We start from the raw sequence: 23106 nt of genomic DNA on the forward strand, positions 1-23106 counted from the left end.
CCAATTGTTCCCAGATCCATTAATTACAGCACACCTGGTTCACATCAGGGAATGCAGGATAAGAACCCTGGCATCACAGCAATGAGTTGCCAGTTTGTTGGTCAATTCTAGTGTGTGTAAACCTCATTTCCTGATCCCTTAGGACTGTTAGTGCTTAGCTCCACACCATTCCCCGGATATTCTATATGAACCTTGTCTCCGAGTAAAGACTCACCTGGGTATCAGCTCCATGTTCGTGACTGTGCTAGCGCCTCTTGATCCTGTCTCCGCGCATGTGTCCTACACTTGGGTTCATCCTCAGTCACGTCCTTGCAACAGCTAATGCAATTCAAAGTTACATGTGGATTCCTACAGCTTGTATGGACCTTCTGATTTGGACAAGCAAGCTTTCTTTTTAACCAGAAAGCCTCTTTTAAATGGAAGAGCTGGGGGTTTGTTCATAATGCTGTCTGAAAATTGTATCAGGCAGGCTTGGGCATCCAAGAAGTGACTGCTGTTTACCAAAAACTTTGAACTTAATAGACCATGAGCTTGGTTGTGGATTTAAAAACTCGATCTCTGAATACACTTTTTCAAAAATGGTCAAAGGCAATGCTGGCACACAAGTGACAGTGGTAGTTTCATCACCAATGTGTGCTCTCACTAAGAGGTGGCTCATGAGATTAGGGATATGATCCATGATGACCAAGGTCTTGGTGAAGAACTTGAATAGAAAGATATAAATATTGCATAGTAAGGCATTTTGATGAAAGACTTTTGCCTTTAGGTGGTTTGCATTTGGTCCCTCTTCCTCCCCTGTAGTGAACGTGATTGTTAGCATTGTTTGGAAATTAGGGTTACAAGTTCTCTATAAGTCCCAAGCCATGCTTCTGCTAAATTCTTTCTCATTGTCATTGCCAGTAAATTTAGATTTATAGCAGACTTTGCTTCTGCAGTTCATTTCCATTTTCTTCAGCAGAACCCCTGTGTGAATCCACAAATATTCTTCCCTTGATGGTCCTCCACTGATTTGGCAGGTTGCAGTTGGAAATTGGAAAGGTAAAAGGCACAAGGATAAAGTTATTGATGGGTAAAGGGAGGAAATTAAGAAATACTTGCTTACACTATGACTCAGTGACTCTATGACTTCTAAATTAAAAGAGAGAGATTGTTGGTGAGAAGGAAGCTGAATGCAAAATAAACCTTTTACCTTATTGCTGGTCATGACCTCAGCACTTGCACTACCATTAACCAGCATGATCTCGTTCATGTGAATATGGACATGCATGCTTGCTTTTACTCTTTTATGGAGTTTCTGATGCATTTCAATGAGTGAAGACAATGAGAAAATGTAAGCTATTGCAGTCAATAGGAACATTATCTTAGATTGCCTTAAGTTAAAGTCAGAACAAATTATAGTGAGAGATGAAAAAGTTTGTTGTGGTATTAAACAAACATTTATCATCTCCTTTCATAATGGTATATCCCCTAAACATACTACTAATGTTTTGCTACCTGAGTTACATTGAATGGATATGGAGCAGATGCTCATTGTAATTGCATGCTTATTTTCAGTAGATATCGAAATTAGGCCTAATCAAGCTCCCCTCATCCTATATATAGGGCTATAATTTTGCATAATACTTAATCTATTCAATTAGACATGAATCTGGTGGGCTATATGCAGTAGAAATAGGTTTTCTTCTTTTCTTTATGTTTGTGCTTTAGCATAATGATCCCAATCTCATTTTACTTTACCGCCCAAGTCATGTCTGTAATTAAGCAGTAATATGTGCTCAAGCACAGACCTATGCTTTAATAGATTTTTATTTCCTTCTTCACTTGCACATCAACCACTGCTCCTCCTCACGACACAAGATTCACACAAGTCCTTTTAACCAAATAACCATATAACAAATACAGCACGGAAAGAGGCCATCTTGGCCATTTTAGTCCATGCCGAACGTTTACTCTCACCTAGTCCCATTGACCCGCACTCAGTCCATAACCCTCCATTCCTTTCCTGTCCTGTCCATATACCTATCCAATTTTACTTTAAATGACAATACTGAACCTGCCTCTACCACTTCTACTGGAAGCTCGTTCCACACAGCTATCACTCTCTGAGTAAAGAATTTCCCCCTCGTGTTACCCCTAAACTTTTGCCCCCTAACTCTCAACTCATGTCCTCTTTTTTGAATCCTCTCTATTCTCAATGGAAAAAAACAATCCGCATCAACTCTATCTATCCGCCTCATAATTTTAAATACCTCTATCAAGTCCCCCCTCAACTTTCTACGCTCCAAAGAATTAAGACCTAACTTGTTCAACCTTTCCCTGTAACTTAGGTGCTGAAACTCAGGTAACATTCTAGTAAATGTTCTCTGTACTCTCTCTATTTTGTTGACATCTTTCCTATAATTCTGTGACCAAAACTGTACACAATACTCCAAATTCGGCCTCACCAATGCCTTTTACAATTTTAACATTACATCCCAACTCCTCTACTCAATGCTCTGATTTATAAAGGTCAGCATACCAAAAGTTTTCTTCACCACCCTATCCACATGAGATTCCACCTTTCAGGGAACTATGCACCATTATTCCTAGATCACTCTGTTCTACTGCATTCTTCAATGCCCTACCATTTACCATGTATACCTCACACTTATCAGCATTAAACTCTATCTGCCATCGTTCAGCCTACTCTTCTAACTAGCCTAAATCTCTCTGCAAACTCTGAAAACCTACTTCATTATCCACAACACCACCTACCTTAGTATCATCTGCATGCTTACTAATCCAATTTACCACCCCATCATCCAGATCATTAATGTATATGACAAACAGCATTGGACCCAGTACTGATCACTGAGGCACACCACTAGTCACCGGCCTCCAACCTGACAAACAGTTATCCACCACTACTCTCTGGCATCTCCCATCCAGCCGCTGTTGAATCTATTTTACTACTTCAATATTAATACCTAACGATTGAACCTTCCTAACTAACCTTCCGTGTGGAACCTTGTCAAAGGCCTTACCGAAGTCCATATAGACAACATCCACTTCTTTACCCTCATCAACTTTACTCGTAACCTCTTCAAAAAATTCAATCAGATTTGTCAAACATGACCTTCCATGCACAAATCCATGTTGACTGTTCCTAATCAGACCCTGTCTATCCAGATAATTATATATACTATCTCTAAGAATACTTTCCATTAATTTACCCACCACTGACGTCAAACTGACAGGCCTATAATTGCTAGGTTTACTCTGAGAACCCTTTTTAAACAACGGAATAACATGAGCAATATGCCAATGCTCCAGCACCATCCCTGTTTCTAATGACATTTCAAATATTTCTGTCAGAGCCCCTAGTATTTCTACACTAACTTCCCTCAAGGTCCTAGGGAATATCCTGACAGGATCCGGAGATTTATCCACTTTTATATTCCTTAAAAGCGCCAATACTTCCTCCTCTTTAATCGTTATAGTTTCCATAACTTCCCTATTTGTTTCCCTTACCTTACACAATTCAATATCCTTCTCCTTAGTGAATACCGAAGAAAAGAAATTGTTCAAAATCTCCCCCATCTCTTTTGTCTCCACACATAGTTGTCCACTCTGATTCTCTAAGGGACCAATTTTATCCCTCACTATTCTTTTGCTATTAATATAACTGTAGAAACCCTTCGGATTTATTTTCACCTTACTTGCCAAAGCAACCTCATATCTTCTTTTAGCTTTTCTAATTTCTTTCTTAAGATTCTTCTTACATTCTTTATATTCCTTGAGCACCTCATTTACTCCATGCTGCCTATATTTATTGTAGATATCTGTCTTTTTCCTAACCAAGTTTCCAATATCCCTTGAAAACCATGGCTCTCTTAAACTTTTAACCTTTCCTTTCAACCTAACAGGAACATAAAGATTCTGTACCCTCAAAATTGCACCTTTAAATGACCTCCATTTCTCTATTACATCCTTCCCATAAACAAATAGTCCCAATCCACTCCTTCTAAATCCTTTCACATCTCCTCAAAGTTAGCCTTTCTCCAATCAGAAATCTCAACCCTGGGTCCAGTCCTATCCTTCTCCATAATTATATTGAAACTAATGGCATTGTGATCGCTGGACCCGAAGTGCTCCCCAACACATACCTTCATCACCTGACCTATTTCATTCCCTAACAGAAGATCCAACACTGCCCCTTCTCTAGTTGGTACCTCTATGTATTGCTGCAAAAAACTATCCTGCACACATTTGCAAACTCCAAACCATCCATCCCTTTTACAGTATTGGTTTCCCAGTCTATGTGTGGAAAATTAAAATCTCCCACAATCACAACCCTGTACTCACTACAAATATCTTCTATCTTCTTGCAAATTTGCTCCTCCAATTCTCGCTCCCCATTAGGTGGTCTATAATACACCCCTACAAGTGTTACTACACCTTTCCCATTCCTCAATTCCATCCAAATAGCCTCCCTACACGAGCCCTCTAATCTATCCTGCCAGAGCACTGATATAATATTTTCTCTGACAAGCAATGCATCACCTCCCCCTCTTGTTCCTCCGATTCTATCACACTTGAAGCAATGAAATCCAGGAATATTTAGTTGCCAATCACAGCCCTCCTGCAACCATGTTTCACTAATAGCTACAACATCATATTTCCAGGAATCAATCCATGCTCTAAGCTCATCCACCTTTCTTACAACGCTTCTAGTATTAAAATAAATGCTTTTAAGAAATTCTCCACCTCTTCCTCTCTGTTTATCTCTAACAGTACAAACAACTTTACTGTCTTCTTTTTCTTCCTTCTCCCATACATCTATTCCTACACTCTGGTTCCTCGCCCCCCACCCCATGTAATACTGTATTGTGAATGATTGAATACTGTTTTTCTTGATAACTGTTTCCTTTAGGCTATTATTTTAAGTAATAATGAGCTTGCTTCAGGTAAAGACATTTAGCTCTGAGACTGCAGTGTTAATACTGGGGATGGACAGAGACTTTAAGAAGCACACAATGCATATTTTTGCACAAATGGTACAAAACTACACTGTAGGCCTCACAGGCAATAGGGTTGAGTTCTATCTAACGTTATTTACAGGAAGTATGAATTGGGCTGTTGCTGGAGAGTCAAAGGCACTGCCAGCTCTCAACTCCACTACATTTTCCTGCTATTCTCTCCCCATTTATTTACCCCCCACCAGCTTGCTTCTCCCTTGCAGTTATTTCTCCACTTTACATGATTTTTCCTGCCCCCATTTCTCACCCAACCTTGTCCCAAATCTCTAATCAATTCCTGAAATGATTTCCTTCATGAGAGTCTCTATCCAAAGCAACTTGAGATTAAGTGCAGGGGACTTTGCTTATTATTTCAGCTGGAAGCCCCTCTTTCACACACATTGTTTTCAGCCTTATTTTACAACAGAATGGTGTTTCTGGAACTTCCTTGTGTTCCAGCGCAGTATTACTTTAACATGCCTCTTTTGATGCTGTACAATTTACACCCTACTGTCTCTTTTTTAGGATATTTATTGATGTTAATACCCCTAACTTATTCGTTACCTCTGTTTTTTCAAAATGGATTGAAATACTGTGGGTATATTCTCAACAATGTCAATCCAAACAGGCCAATTTAAATCTTGCTGCACAATTCTTTTTCAAAGAAGTACTTTATTCATAATACTGGAAATACAATCGCTACACATTTTTCTTTACATTTACTGTTCCGCTAAATCAATACTTCCTCTTGTAATGCAATTATGTTATTCAATTTCCTCCTTCAATAATACACCCATGAAGTGGATGAGAGGCTGTTACATAGGGCCTAGCAGTGGCAACAGGATATTAGGCAGCAGTCTTACTGTGCTTCTATTTTCCATATGCTGATGAAAGACAAATCCTAAAAGCAGTTGGAAGAATGTTAAGGAAACAAATCATGCAAATTGGAAGTGCAGCCCTTGTTGCTCAGAAACATGCACAATTCTGTTTAGCTTTAACATTTAGTGAAACATTTATTGTTCTGATTGTAAAGTAATTCTGAGAACAGCTTCAGAATGTTCTTGACATGGTTCCCAAGTTCATTGTAATTAACACTTGAAGGTATAGTCAGTGTACAAACCTTTGAGTAACTGGTTTCTTGAGCAAAGCATAAACACCATTTTCCATCATAAGGAGGCTGTGTTGCAGAATTATGTGTTCAACGTGGATTGGTGGAAAATATCCAAAAAGAAAACACACAGTTGTGCAGATATTTATCAGCCCTTGTTTTGTAGTAATGTAGTAAATGGGGAAGATGGAATACTTTCTATAATCTGTTCCATGACTAAAGAGATGTATATTCTGCCAAAGGTTTAAGGATGTAAGAAAGAAAAGTAGAGAGAAAATGACCCAGAGCATGAAGCATTTTACAGTATATTATGGTAATAACACATGTAAACATCTTCGCTCTGTAGTAATTTAAGCATGTGAATTATTAGAGAAAGTGTTAAATTGATAAAGTGGAATTATTGTTTCACCAGCTGGGGGGAAGGAAAGGTGGCAAAGTGTCTAGTGTCTGGGAAGCAAGCCGAAGTGGATTTTCAGTCCATCTAAGCTGACTTACGTATCAGTAGTTTAACAACATCTTTAAATATTGATGCCCTATAAATCACTCTGTATGTAAAAGGTGTGTTGTACATTTCTGTGCAAAACAGTTGTACCATTTTCATTTTAGTCCATGTAGGATATTCTAATATTAGATTATGAATCATGCAATTCCATGGAAAGTGTTGTAATGTCAAAGTTGAACTTCCTGTGCAAAGTCAGAAAATGTATGAGCTCTGAAAGAGAGCTTCAAGGAATCAGATCACTTTGTAACAGATTTATTCGTGAATTGCAGCTAGTTGAAGGAGATGGGCACTATCCATTTCCTAGGATATTGGGACATCATGCATTTGATGATTCTTCCAGTTGCTTCCATTTTGAATAATGCCATGTATAACCATAATTTTCCAGGTACGTTTTAGGATAGTAGTAGTTTTCCAAACATTTGATTTGAGTGTGATGTTCTCCTAAGGCTTTGTCTATTGCTGGGCTTCAGGTGGCGAAAGAGACCGATCTGGGATCCACATATTCTAGTGTAGTGTAGGCTTGCAAACCTTGCTTCACTACTTGCTAACAACAATACGTACAAAATGCTGGCAGAACACAGCAGGCTAGGCAGCATCTATAGGGAGAAGCGCTGTTGACGTTTCGGGCCGAGACCCTTCGTCAGGACTAACCGAAAGGAAAGACAGTAAGAGATTTGAAAGTAGTGGGGGGAGGGGGAAATGCGAAATGATAGGAGAAGACCGGAGGGGGTGGGATGAAGCTAAGAACTGGAAAGGTGATTGGCGAAAGTGATACAGAGCTGAAGAAAAAGGAAAGGATCATGGGACGGGAGGCCTCAGGAGAAAGAAAGGGGGCTCAACTGCATTTCTGGGAACTAATATTAAATGTGAACACCAAACAATCTGCCCGGAGGTAAATCTTAAATTGGAATATATTAAATTAATAATGTTTCATTAGCCTGTATTTTAATTAGTGATTTCCAGCTGCTTTTTCTATCCAACTTCTTATGGAGTGTTGGTGTATTTTCTAAGTTATGTATATTATCTGTGTGCCCTTTCTGTCATTGATATAGTATTTTCCAGGACAACATCTGGATGTCTTGCTTTGAATGCTATTTCAGTAAAATATGGATATTGAGGCTGTGAAATTATGTATAGTTCAATAATGTACTGCGGTGATGAGCTCTTTTTTCAGGATCCAACAGAATGACTTGGGTCTCTAGACATGCTTTTGTCTGCCAACCTTTTCAGTTCACTGCCTGCATAATCACGACCAGTACAAAGGCAAGTAAGAAATCACTCAGATCACTGTTCAGATGGCTGAGTGCAAAACATCTTGTTTGAAGTCTTTTGTGAAAGCGCAGCATGAAGCTCAAATAATGTGAAGGACATTCACTATCACAAGTAATGTCCTTAATAATCTTGTTAGGCTAGTCTTTCTCTATATGAGACAAATGAAACATTATTGGCTTATAGGCTGTAGTAAATAATTTAGTTTCCAATATGCAGGCTAGCTGACAGTAAATTAAAATGACATGAAAAAGGCTGGTTCAATAAAGTAGCTAACCAATCAAATTTAATTGGCAGAGTTGAGGTTATGGAAAATATGGCTTACATTTAGACCATGTTATCTTAGGGTTTTATAAATACACATGAATTAAGTTCCCTAGACTTAATTTCTTATTGTTATGTTTTCAAAACGACAATGTCGAGATAATGGCAGGAAAGCCTAGGATACCTGTGTTTTGTCGAAGTACATGTTACCATGAGATGAAACTTGATTATTATTTATTCTCCATATGGCTCCCTAGCTTTGTTATCCTGCATATAAAAACAATTTGTTCAACAATTCCAAGATGTCTTAGTTGAACAGAGTCCATTTTCAGCACATTGATACTCTCAGCAACAGCTTCTGTATAGCAAGGTCGCAAATGTAACAACACAATACATGAGTTTCTCAGATACCCTGAAAAAAAACTCAAGACAATATTGACAATGGAGAAAGTTGAGAAAAGGACTTTAGCAGCCATCAAAGGAAAAGATTTAAGGCTGGAGCTTATTCTTGCCCTCTCACAGTGCTTGAGGCTGTGCTGACACTCATTGCCTGATGACTAGCCTCAAACACCACGTCGGCCTGCACGATCAATCTTATGAATTTGGAGCAGGTAACATTTGGGGTCATAGGGACGATCGATCTTGGCTAAGTTAAAGTTATTAGATCTTCACTTTAAATTATCTTAAAGATTTGCTTCTTTCTTTCTGTTGTGGTCCTTAATGAGCAGTATTTGAGACCTTCTATTCTTGAGTAGAATGAACATTGTCTCTTAGCTGTTACTACTATAATTTGCTCTTCTTTACAATTATTTTGTTCTTATATAACACTTGTGCACTGGAAGTGACATTAAACAATCTTGAATCTTTGAAAACTTTTTTAAAAGACCACAGTATAATTGGCTATGATGCAGTATAATAAAAAGAAAAATGTAACATTAATACATTGATATAGGAAGCAAAGACCAGTTGCCCCCCCCCCAACCAAGTTACCTGCTCCAGTGTAATAAGATCGATCTTGTAGGCCTGTGTGATGTTTGAGGCAAGCCACCTGGCCTTGAGTGTCAGCATTGCCTCAAGCAATGTGAGAGGGCTAGAATAAGCTCCACTCTTAAATCTCTTCCAGGAACCTTTGAAGGCCGCTCAAGACCAGTTGTCCACTTTCTCCACTGTCAAAACTGCCTGGGTTTTTCAGAGTTTCTGAACGTCTTGGAAAACAAAAGGCATTTGGAAAATTAAGATGCTTCTGAATAACTAAAAACATTAAAGCAAATACAAACTCATTAAAAACGGTAACTTCCCCGCAGCACCTTTTCTCATAGCCCAATAATCACATTGAAGTGAATGTGCTATCAGATCCTACGCCAGATCAGTAATCTCTCTGTCCTTACCATTGAATTTCACATGCAGATGAGTAATGGAGCACAGACAGGAAATTGCTGAAGCAGTTCCATAGAATTTGAGTTTGTATGTTTGAGCAATAGTCTCAAACTTTCCGATACTTATTTGGGTAACTGCCAGCTGTTTCAGAGTATGACAATTCGATCTTTCTGCTATGTTGCTTAATACCAAGATTGAACTAGGATCTTACTGATGAGTAATATTTCAATAATGGATGCTAATCTGTTTTTTTCTCAGTCTGTCTAACATCAGTATCTTTTCAATTTATGCAGCTTAGTCTATGTTCAGAGTCCTCCTCACAGTTATATAAAATCTACTTCCATCCATGTAGTTTTCATAAATTATACTCAGTTATGTAACCCTTTCAGATAAATTAATGTCCTCAAGAATCACAAATCCATATGAATAAAAAAGAAAGAAAAGTTTATTTTAGTATGAAACCAAAGTAAATCCCAATACATCTTACAGTCAATACTTCTGAGGTGTAATTTGTCTGATGCAGGTAATATGACAGCCAATATATGTATAATAAGTTTTCATAACCACATTATTTCTTTTAGTTATCTTGATTGAGGAATAGATATTGGCCAGTGCACTGACATTAATCTTCTCGCTCATCGTCAAAATAGTGTTAGTAATCTTCCAAGTTCACTTGAGAGAGCAGGCAAGATTTTGATTTAGTGTCACATTCAAAAGCTGACAACTTTGACAATTCAGTTCTCCCTCAGTAATGGTACTGTATGATACTCTCAGCAGCATAATTGTTCTATTACCATTTTGTTCAGCTCTGATGTAGTGACTCTTCTGAAAACCCAAGATTCTTTTGGACGCATTTAGCAATATCTTGCTTTGCAGTCACTTTGGCATTCTTATGATTTTTTTCTGTCATTCATTCTTTGGGTGTTTTTCTTCTGTTTTGGGAGTCTCTGCGGAGAGTGAGAGTTTCAGATTGTATATTGTATACGTTCTCTGATATTAAATAGAACAATTCAACCATTGAACTTCCAGAACTCTATTACAGATGTAGGGTTACATCTCTCTTCTGCAGAAAAATAATTTATTTCTTTTTTAAAATCAGTTCAGAATGATTCTTCCTAAGTTAAGGTAGTCTGAAACACTTTCCTATGACAAGGTCGTAAAATGCTGATTGATATATTGTTCAGACTCATAATCTAAAGAATGCAGATTTCTTCAGTGTGTCAATAAAAGTATATGTTTATTTGAGAATTCAACTAGAAAGTCTGAGCTTCTCCTGAGAGTCTTGTTTAAATAAATCCTTTGAAATTTAGTAAGCAGTATTCCATCTCACTACGATGCAGAATTTTAACAAGAAATTAATTCTTTATAGTGGAATAGAGACAATAGATACTGGAGGCACTCTATAAGTAGTCTCCTGATAACTACTTTCCCGCTGCCAGTACCCTCTTCTTCCTGGAAGAATGTGTGCTTACTCTTAACAACTTCCCTTTTGACTCCTCTCACTTCCTCCAGGTCAACTGTGAAGCCATTTGCATGTGCATGGGCCCAGCTGTACCGGCTACCTGAAGCAGCTTCTATCCCAAGTCTGCCGGGCACCACTCCCAAATCCTTCTCCAGTACATTGATGACTGCATTGGTGGCACCTCCTGCATCAGTGGGGAACTTACCAATTTCATTAATTTTGTTACCAATTTCTACCTTATCTTCTAATTCATTTGATCCATTTCTGACATCTCTCTTCCCTTTTTTTACCTCACTATCTTCATCTCAGGAGACAGATTATCCACTGACTCCCACAGCTACCTAAACTAAACCTCATTTCATCCTTTCACTTATTGGATGTCATTCCTTTCTTCAGTTCCTCTACAGTATCTCTGCCACATGTGTTCTTGGAATGTGGCCCTCCATTCCAGGATATCCGAGATGTCCTCCTTTTACAAAAAATATATTCCTCCTGCTATTATTGATGTATGCCTCACTGGCATCTCAATTTCCTTCACTTCTGTTCTTACCTCATATGCACCCCTCCCCCCCATTTGAACGATAAAATTGATGGCTTTGTGGCCAAGTTTGCACTCAATATGAAGATAAGTGAAGGGGCAGGTAGTGTTGAGGAAGCAGAGAGGCTGCTGAAGGACGTAGATAGGTAGGAGAATGGGCAAAGAGGTAGCAATTGGAATACAATGTATGGTCATGAACATTAGCTAAAGGAATAAAGGCGTAGAATGTTTTCTAAATGGGGCAAAAATTCAAAAGTACGAGGTGGAAAGGGATTTGGGAGTCCTTGCGCAGGTTTCCCTAATAGTTAATTGGCAGGTTGAGTCAGTGGTGTGGAAAATGAATGCGTTTCAAGAGGACTAGAGTATAAAAACAAGGATGTAATGCTGAGGCTGTATATGGCACTGGTGAGGCCTCACTTGGAGTATCGTGAGTGGTTTTGGGCCCATTATTTAAGAAAGGATGTGTTGACATTGGAAGGGGTTCAGAGGAGCTTCAAGAGGATGATTTTGGAATGAAAGGGTTATCATATGAAAAACAACTGAAGCTCTGGGTATGTACTTGCTGAAATTTAGAGGAATGAGGGGGATATCTCATTGAAACCCATCAAATGTTGTTTGGCCTAGATATTGTGGATGTGAATAGGATGTTTCCTTTGGTGGTGGAGTCTAGGAGTAGAGGGCACAGTCTTAAAATAGCAGGAGGTCCATTTAGAACAGAGATGTGGAGGAATTTCTTTAGCCAGAGGGTGGTAAATCTGTGGAATTCTTTGCCACAGGCTGCTGTGGAGGCCCAATCGTTGAGTGCATTTAACGCAGAGGTTGTTAAGTTTTTGGTTGGTCGGGGAATGTAAGTTTATGGAGAAAAGACAGGAGAATAAGGTTGAGTGGGAAATGGTTCAGCCATGATGAGATGGTGGAGCAGATTCAGTGGGTTGAATAGCCTAATTCTGCTCCTATGCCTAATGTTCTCATGGTCAATTCCATTTAGATGTTTTGCCTATTACTTAAATGATATTGGTCCCTAGCATTTTCTCTGATGTAGTAGCTATTATGTTTGCTGCCACCAACTGTGTCAAAGGAATTATTATTGATTTATTAATACCATGCAGTATTAATTTCTCATAGTGAGGACTGGCTTTACAAACCACAGAGAATTGCTGATTACAACTGGACAACAAAATGAGAGTTCACCTACAATCCGACAATCCAGGACTTTTTGATCTTCAGCAGTAGCAAAGATGCAGGTTAATGCAAGATTCCTCAGCAAATTCCAGATTGGCCTACTTTTCGTCCATTCTGTTCTCCATTCTTCTGAGCAGATGCAACACATTAAACAGCAAATTATGTTGTTCTTCATGAATTATCTCCACTCCTTTACTCAAATCTGCACACAGGGCTAAGGCTGTAGTGCAGAGCTAAATTTCGTTGTCTAGGGAATTTTGATTATGAAGAACCAACTGCATAGCTCTATCATATAAACAGAAGTAGAAATTTGCAGGCAATTGAAGATTATTCAAAAAAGGAAGCAACTAGAAGAACACACCCAAAATGCTGGAGGAACTCTGCAGGTGAGACAGCATTTGTGGAGAGGAATAAACAGTCAACCTTTCAGGATAAGACTCTTCAAGCTTTGCCATTTTATGATCAATAGTTTCAGCTTATTATTTGTAAAGGAATGATCAAGAAGCAAGATACAAATCTGAAGACCCCGTGCTGGACTCCAGTAATGATAGTTACCAGAGAGAACGTAGAACATCAAGTACATTAACAGCCCCTTTGGCTCAGCATGTCTGTGCTGAGCGCTGATCACGATGCCTATGTAAACTAACCCCATCTGCCTGCACATGATATATACTTAAATTCCCTTCCTATTTATGTTTAAACCTAAATGCCTCTTAAAGGTTGCTTTTGCATCTGCTTCTGCTACCTCCCCTGGCAGCATATCCCAACATAGATTGCAGCTTAGAAGCTGCTTTGGGGTCCAGGGAAAGGCAACATTGCAAACTTTTATGATTGTCTTAACAAAGGTAGCCCAATGCATCAGTTATACATCTTAATGGCATGATGTTCTAACATCCCTAGGAGGTTTATGGTGGCGATCTCCTTCACTTAGCTACAATTCAAAATCAAATCTGTTGCAAAGTGGTTCCATTACTTGAAGATCACTTTCAGAGCTCATTTATTTTGGGAGATTGAACAAGATGGGTTAGCTCTTCATGTGCAACTTTGGGATTACAGCACTTTGTGTGCAATTGCAGAGTTCACAATCTAATGCACATGACACATTGCAGGTGAAGTACATTACAATATCCCACATGCCTTCAAACAAAATTAGTGCAGCTATCTTGTACGTAATTGTACAACATTTCATCTACATTTAGAATGATTTCTAGATTATCAACATTGGGGTGTTAAACCACAGATCTGTGATTCAGATCACGTAGATGTAAAATCCATTTGGGCTTGCTTTCCTATCTTTGCTACATTTACTTCCCCCTATTGGTGTAACAATAGTTTAACTTAATCAATTTAACATTTTCTCTATTGATCCACTTGCATATATAAATAAATGGTGATGATGTTTGCATGTGGTATTTGCCAGTATATGATCTACTGTAAAATGCTTCATGCTCTGTAGTTTTCTTTCTCACATTCTTAAACCTTTGGGGAGTATGCACCCAGTCATGAAACAGTTTATATAATGCCTTACATCTATTACTCTAGTTTACTGTAAAAGAAAACTTATTTATTTTCCATCATTCTGTGTTTAACATTTAATTCTGTGGCACAGCTTCCTTCACATGGAAAATTGAGTTAGTATATTGTTCAAGAAACTGATTATTTAAAGAGGTTGTGCCTGTTCTCAAAGTTAATGTGCAAATAGACAAATAATATATTTCACTGAAATAATAATGCTAAACAGGAATCTGCATTTAACTGAGTAACTAGAGATTACACATCTAATTTAGCGTATATTTTTTATTTCATAACATTCATTTGATTGATTACTAGGATTTGATTTGAATTAGTAAATAAAATATTCTTAGGCTAGGAGGTTATAACTTTTTATCCTATGGTGAAAAGTGAAATTAAAATTTCTCAAATCTGGGTAAGTTTTTTCATTATTGTAACTGGATTAGCCAATGGCAGCAGCAAATTGTTGTCCAAAATCTCAAGTCAGAAGCAAAATGCAGCACCACTTGAACTTTCAGTGATTAACAGAGCATATAATTTCCAAATATTATATCATTATTCATTTGGCAATATTCATTTCCAACACCCACCTCCCAAGATAATTTATCACCTCTCCTACCATGCTTGTAAAAAGAAAGAAAAACCATTACTGAAGTCCTGCAACTTCAAAAAGGTCTGGGTAACCAGTGATCCATCAGAGAGGGCAACACAATCGCAGCAACATCTCACAACAATGACAAACTACCTGACACACAGAATCCGTGGTGCAATGTCAAGCATAATTAAAATCGCTGCACTGCTACAACCTCTTGAATCTAGCCAGAGTTAAATACTTCCTTGCCTGAGAAGTCAAGGTGCCTAAAGAAAGAAGTTATAATGTCTATTGTATCTTATCGCACAAGTATCCAAAAAAGGAAGAAGTCATTATTCGGTGCCAACATGTGATCAATTGTTCTGAACAATAATATATTATCACAAGAAGTCATCAATGTTAACCATTCTGAACTGCTAAAATACAAAAAGTTGAAACTGCAAACATACAAATTGCAATCAAAATCTTCATTACGGAAGATTTAGTCCTTACGGAACATTATCCAAGTAAAAACTAAAAGAATATCACCGTATCTGGTAAATAACCAGTATCCAACAGACTTAATGATGCTTCTCAACACAAGAAATACTTAATGAAAATGCCAAATCAGACCAGTTACTGAAACAGCATATAGTTTAAACTTTTCTTGAATTATGGGAGTTTGAAGTACTCTGAAAAGGTTCATCATGGATATTAAGACCGCATGTCTGGTGTTCTTCTGAATTTGTCTCTGGAAGATAGTACAGTATTGGATATTCAACAGTATGGCAGAAAGGTGCATGGTTTTACTTTTTATCTGCTCATGACCAATTCTAAGGAGAAAGTAGCAGAGGTTATAAGAGGTTATCTATAATATGATTTGACAATGAAGGTATAATCTAGATAATATATTACCAGTTTCACCATTTACCTGTCAAACAAATTCACAAAGGAATGAGGTTACCAAACAAATCACACATAGGAACTTCATTACTTCATTATAGTGGTTGCCTCACTACCTGAAGGATGTGAAAACCATAGAAAGGGTGCAGAGGAAATTTACAAGGATGTTGCCTGGATTTGGGAGCATACCTTATGACATTAGACTGAGTGAATTTGGCCTTTTATCCTTGGAGCAGCGGAGGATGAGAGGTGACCTGATAGAGGTGTATAAGATGATGAGAGGCGTTGATCGTGTGGATAGTCAGAGGCTTTTTCCCAGGGCTGAAATGGCTAACATGAGAGGTGCTTGGAAGTAGGTACAGAGGAGATGTCGGGGGTAAGTGTTTTTACGCAGAGAGTGGTGAGTGCGTGGAATGGGCTGCCGGTGACGATGGTGGAGGCGGATATGATAGGGTCTTTCAGGAGGCTCCTGGACAGGTACATGGAGCTCAGAAAAATAGAGGGCTATGGGTAACCCTGGGTAATTTCTCAGGTAAGAACATGTTCAGCACAACTTTGTGGGCTGAAGGGCCTGTATTGTGCTGTAGGTTTTCTATATTTCTATTACCTTTAGACTACTTAGGCAGTCTATGAGGTGCTGTTCTTGTAGTTTGCATTTAGCTTCACGCTTGCAGTAGAGGAGGCTGAGGATGGGGTTATTAGTGTGGGAATGGAGCGGAGAATTAGAATAGCTAGCAAATAGAAGCCATGATGGGCAGGGCCCACTTGCTCAGCAAAGTGGCCACTTGCTTGTGCCTGGTCTCACTCATTTAGAGGAGGTTGGATTATCAGCACTGAAAGCAATAAACAAGACTGGAGGATTTGCATGTAAATGTCTGCTCCATTGGAAGGGATTTTTTTAGGGCTTTATATGATGGTGAAGGAGGAGGTGTATGGACAGCTGTTACACCTGCTATGGTCACAGGGTAAAGAACCTGGGGAGGGGAAGAGGGATGGGTGTGCAGGTGTGGGCGCACCAGGGAATCACAGAGAGTGGTCCCTTTGAAACACAGAAAGGGGTAAGGAGAGGAAGATGTGGCTGGCAGAAGCTGCTAAGAATGACGTGTGTTGGATGTGTAAGGTGGCGGGATGATACGTGAGAACTTAGGGAGCTTTATCCCTGTTCTCTCTGGGGTGGAGAAGGGGGTGGATATGGGATAAGAACAGAAGGGAAGGAAATAGAGATGACAGTGAGGGGTAAATCATTAAGAGCAGGAGGAATACATTTTTTGTAAAAGGAGGACATCTCAGATATCCTGGAATGGAGGGCCACATTCCAAGAACACATGTGGCAGAGATACTGTAGAGGAACTGAGAAGAGGAATGATATCTTAATAAATGACAGGGTGAAAGGAGGTTTAGTTTAGGTAGCTGTGGAAATCAACGGATAATGTGTCTCCTGAGTTGGAGACAGTGCAATGAAGAAAGTGAAGAGAGATGTCAGAAATGGAGCAAGTGAATTAGAGGGTCAGGTGGAGGTTGGTAAGAAAATTAGTGAAATTTGTAAGTTTCCCTCTGGTGCAGAAGACACCACCAATGTGGTCATCAATGTACTGGAGAAGGATTTGGGAGTGGTGCCCAGGCAGACTTGGGATAGAAGCTGCTTCAGGTAGTCGGTACAGCTGGGCCCATGCACATGCAAATGGGATCACAGTTGACCTGGAGAAAGTGAGAGGAGTCAAAAGAGAAGTTGTTAAGAGTAAGCACACATTCTTCCAGGAAGAAGAGGGTACTGGCAGAGGGAAAGTAGTTATTGGAGGACTACTTATAGAGTGCCTCCAGTATTTGTAGTCTTTTGTCTCTATAGTCTTTTTTCATATCCTCATGATATTTCTACACGGATATGGCTGTAATCAAGCTGGTAAAAGGTTATTTCCTTGAAGTGCAGCAGGTCACTATGAAAAACAGTCCATTCTGCTCTAGATTTAAAGTCCTTAAATTAGGATTTTTCTTTACTTCATGAACAGTAGTAGTCTGGATTGCTGTTGGATAACTAGTGGAAGTAAAAATGCTGTCATCCTGAATCTCACAGGCCCACTGACGTTCTGTCAAACTGGGGAATCAGAAACTCTTCTACTCTTTTGGAGGATAAATTTCTGTAGATTGTCACAGCTATAAAAGCTTCACTAACAGAACAGTGACGACTGCTTCCTTTTACTGCTGTGTTTGGATAGCACCATTCTGACTTGTCAAGGCAGAGGCAAGATATTAATTTTCCTCTGCTTATGCTGTAATGGAAATATGCAATCACCTGCTATTGACATAGATAATATTTCCATGGTGTGCAACAGTCAATGATTCATCTTCTATTGAATGAATACACCACAGTTGTCACCAACTTCATCAAGACCTGTGTCGATGAGTGTGTGCCTTCTAGAACATACAGGACATACATACCCAAATCGGAAGCAGTGGAAGAATCAGGGAATACATAGTCTGCTGAGGGCTAGATCTGTGGCATTCAAGACCAATGATCCAGAACTTTACAAGAAGTTCAGTTGCGACATTGGGAAGGTGATCTTAAGAGTGATTAAGGTTAGAGATGGAGTCAGATGCACGTCAGCTTTGGCAGGGTTTGCAGGCCATTGCTTTCCACAAGATGAAACCTAACATCATGAACAGCAGTGATGCTTCACTGCCAGCTGAGCTCAATGCCTTCTATGCACGCTTTGAAAGGAAGAATAAAACCATGCGAATCCCTGTACCATCTGGGGACCCTCTGATCTCTGTTGTGGAGACTGACATCAGAAAATCTTTCAAGAGGGCAAACCCTTGCAGGGCATCAGGTGCTGATAATAACCTGGTAGGGCTCTGATATCCTGTGCCAGCCGACTGGTTTGAGTATTCAAGGATGTCTTCAATCTTTCATTGCTGCAGTCAGAGGTTTCCACCTGCTTCAAAAGGGCAAAAATTATACCAGTGCCCAAGAAGAGCAGGGTGAACTGTCTCAATGACTATTGCCCAGTGGCACTCACATCTAATGTGATTAAGTGCTTTGAGAGGTTGATCATGGCTAAATCAACTCCTGTCCAAGTACCTGAACCTGATACAATTTGCCTATCGCCACAATAGGTTTGCAGTGAATGCAATTTCACTGGTTCTACACTTAGCCTTGGATCACCTGGAAAATAGTAAGACTTATGTTAGGCTGCTGTTTATGGACTTCAGCTCAGCATTCAACACAAACATACCCTTAGTTCTAATTGAAAAGTTCCAAAACCTGGGCTTTTGTACCTCCCTCTGCATCTGGATCCTCGACTTCCTCATTAGGAGAACGGTCCGTGTGGATTGGAAATAACATCTCCTCCTCACTGACATTCAACACTGGCACACCTCAGGATGTGTGTTTAGCCCACTGCTCTACTCTGTCTACATCTACAACTGTGTGGCTAGGCACAGTTCAAACACCATCTATAAATTTACTGATGGCACAGCTATTGTTGGCAGAATTCCAGATGGTGACAAGGAGGCACACAGAAGTGAGATAGATCAGCTAGCTGAGTGGTGATGCAGCAACAACCTTGCACTCATCAGTAAGAGCAAGAAATTGACTGGGAACTTCAAGAAGGGGAAGTCGAGGGAACACACACCAGTTCTTATCAAGGGATCAGAAGTGGAAAGTGTGAGTAGATTCAAATTCCTGGATGTCAATGTCTCTGAGGATCTATCTTGGGCCCAACATATTGATGCAATTACGAATAAGGCATGACAGCAGCTATATTTCATTAAGAGTTTGAAGGGAATTGATTTGTCACTGAAGACACTCACCTGTTTGTACAGATGTACCGTGGAGAGTACTCTAACTGGTTGTATCACCATCTGGTATGGAGGGGCCACTGCACAGGATCAGAAAATGCCGCAGAAAGTTGTAAACTCAGCCAGCTCTATCGTAGGCACTAGCCTCCCCAGCATTCAGGACACCTTCTAAAGAAGGTGACATCCATCATTGAGGAACTCCCGTCATCCAGGACATGTCCGCTTCTCATTGATACCATCAAGAAAGAGCTACAGAAGCTTGAAGACACACACTCAATGTTTCAGGAACAGCTTTTCCCCCTCCACCATCAGATTTCTGAATGGACAATGAACCAATGAACATTTCTGCATTATTTTATCATACAAGGGGTCTAAGCTAGTAAAATAGATTAACTCAAATCTTATAATTAACACATGTGACTACAATATTGCTACCACCATTGACACATGTTTGAAAGATGGGGAGGACTGGCAACTCAGTACCTTGAGGTATAGAATTTTTAGGCAAGATGGAGAAACCTAAAAGATAAGGTCTCCTAGTCAAGGAAAGACAAGTACTGAGAGAAGATATTCTAGAGAGCTCTCAAATGAGGCTATATGGGTAGAGATTAAGAACAAAAGGAGTATCATCAATGTTCTAGGGGCATATTACAGATTTCCTAACTGTCGACAGGAGATGGTGGAACAATTATGTAATCAAATAGCAAAGAGTTCTAGTAAAAATAGGGTTGTAATATGAGGGGATTTCTGTTTTCTAAATATTAACTGGGGACTGCCTAGTGTAAAAGGTTCAGAGGGGATGACTTTGACCTTGACTTTGGAAAATTTTTGACACAGTATGTAGGTAAACCAACAAGGGGAGGAACATTACTTGATCTTGGGGAATGTAGCTGGTCAAATGGACTGAATGTTAATGGGGAGTCTTGTGGAGATAGAAGTCATAACTGTATATTTCAAAGTAGTTCTGGAAAAAGACACATTCAGACCAGGAGCATGGGCCTGTGAATAACAAATCTACTGACTGTAACACTATGCCATGAAATATTCAAGTCACTTCAGAAGAACAAATCTTTGGGCATAAGATTGAATAAAGTGTAAATAATGACTCATATAAACTCCTACATTTCTATTATTTGGAAGAATGAAACAGGACATTGGCTTTTTCCTAGCTCTTTTCCTTCTCACCTCATGGAAGGCACCACCTACCACCTCTGGTACATTACTTAGAAATATATAATTACTCATTCACTTCTGCTGGATCTAAACTTGGAACTCCCTATCCAACTGCATTTTGGAGTATTTTCACCAGGACTAGGATAGCAATTCAAGAGGGTGGTTTATCATTGTCTTCTAAAGGGCATTAGAGATAGACCAATAAATGGCAACATACCAGTGAGGCCCAGATCCCCTCCAAAGAAAGAGCAAATACATAAAGACGGGCCCAATTAAAGATTGCCTTTACATTGCTGGTTTAGGTGCCTGTCTCATGCCTGGTTCCTGGTCCATTGACTAATTTCATCTTTGCCAGCCATTCCTGTGATTTCAGAGTAATATTAATCAGCGTTGCTTCCTCTAGCAGACTATTTGATAAAGATTATGTGTTATAATGAGCTAAGACAATCAACATCTATTGGTCAGTTGACAACCAATTCCAAACTGACTTTCACTGATTCGTTGTTGTTTCTATTAACGTCTCCAGTGTTCTTGGGTAAACAATTTGAATAGTCATGCTTTGGGATGGACTGTTACCTTTTGAGATTTTTGTAGTTACAGGGTTTTATTAAATAAAGGTTTAATTTATGTTCCTACTTCTATCTCCTGGCTTCAGGTCTCATCAGTAGCTAAAGCAGAGAGAACACAACAAATTGGCGACTAGGTGCTGTATTATAATTGACATGGCAATTCAGGCAGAAAACTTATGTATAATTCTACAACCATAGCAACCTCAATTTGAGGCAGCCCTGCTGGTCAAGTTAATCAAAACCTGACCAGCAGGTTATTAGTGAGTCCAATGATGGTCGTGTCAAACACTGAACAGAACTCATGTGGGTCAGTTGCATTCATTTACAACATCCAGTTCGAAGTGAACGAAGACAACATTATGTATATCACATATTAACAAGCTAACACTTAATTTAGCAGATCATGCATAATTTTATTGTTAATGGAAGCAAGAATACCATATCATTCTGTTTACCTTCTTCAAGAAAAAGTGGGCATTTTTTTGGGAAGGAAGAGGATAGCTTTAAAAGATAAGCTAATCACTGTAGATGTAATTGTTGACACAGTTGCCACATTTGATGCATTGATATTGGTTTGCACATGTTCTGGGAGGTGTAGGATCAAACATTGTGACCTTAGAAGTTCCATATTTTCCATTTTTCATTTTAAGTAAAAATTATATAATAATAGCAAAACATTCCAGAAGATATATTGTAACTATTTTATGATCTATAGAAAACTGAATTATCCATAAATCAACATGTGCAGATATTAAAGGCAATCAAAATTAAAATATTAGAACAAAAACTACCAACACTAATGAAGGAATATAATTTGACTGTTTTGACATTTGAATATTTTTTAAGAACTCATTGGCATATTCCCAGAGGCAGTGAGTTAATGTAATTAGTGTGATGATGTTTCTTCCACTAGGCTCAAACTCCTAACAGATTGCTGTCACTCAGATGATCATTGAGTAAATGTACAATATGGAGCTGTTCTGTCCACAAGTGACTGGCAACACTTCTGAATTGTCTTGGAGTCAGAGAAGCCTGGGTATCAGGAAGACTAGGACAAAATTACAAATCAGAAGCGCTGGGAAAATTTTGGAGACTGGGAGTGGTGAGGAGACATTAGAATCTGTACAACAAGCTGGAGGAACTCAGCAGGTTGGGCAGCACCTGTGGAAACAAGCAGTCAACGTTTCAGGCCGAGACCCTTCTTCAGTCCTGCTGAAGGGTCTTGGCCCGAAACATTGGCTGCTCATTTCCACGGATGCTGCCCAACCTGCTGTGTTCCTCCAGCTTGTTGTACGTGTTGCTTTGACCCCAGCATCTGCAGTGTACTTTGAGTTGACATTAGAATCTGAATAGCCAATGATAATGCATTGGAGGTGAGAGCTAGGGAAGATTTAAAGCTTTGAAGGATTTTGAACTTCAGTTTAAGGGGTCTGGGAGAAACTGGAGGATTAGAGGAATTGGAAATACTGGGAATTGGAAAATCAGTTGAGGTTCTTACTTTGCTTACTGCTGATGAAGCACATGTGCCTTCTGCCTTTCAGCAGCCCTGGTATTCCAAGTCATGTTGGCTTTGACTAGAATACTGGGAGTTGGAGCCACCAACTGAAGCAAGGATTGGGAGATACAACTGGCTTGCTGATTTCCATGGAGGGCTTAGTTATACAGCAGAATTGCTAGATGGATAGTGCAGGGCATGTCAGGAGATTAGCAACAGTTCAAACAACTTCTACTGAGATAAGGCCAATGGGTTTGGTAGATAACGTAGTAAATTCCTAAGTGCTCTTGGAAGATCAGGTCCAATATGATTTACTGATATGTTTTAAGGGAGCATAGTTCTTTTCATTTTAAGTTTTGGAGCAGTTAGACTACAAATATTTTAGTAAT

General features: G+C 39.2%; 1 protein-coding gene across 6 annotated transcripts in view; it reads left to right on the top strand.

Annotated features, from left to right (window-relative positions):
* LOC132384850 (neuronal PAS domain-containing protein 3) overlaps positions 1–23106 on the top strand; it is a 1097971-nt gene that overhangs the window by 334669 nt on the left and 740196 nt on the right. The gene's annotated exons all lie outside the window — the stretch shown is intronic.

Source organism: Hypanus sabinus, chromosome 2 (genome assembly GCF_030144855.1).
Source record: "Hypanus sabinus isolate sHypSab1 chromosome 2, sHypSab1.hap1, whole genome shotgun sequence".
NCBI classification, from domain to species: Eukaryota; Metazoa; Chordata; class Chondrichthyes; order Myliobatiformes; family Dasyatidae; genus Hypanus; species Hypanus sabinus.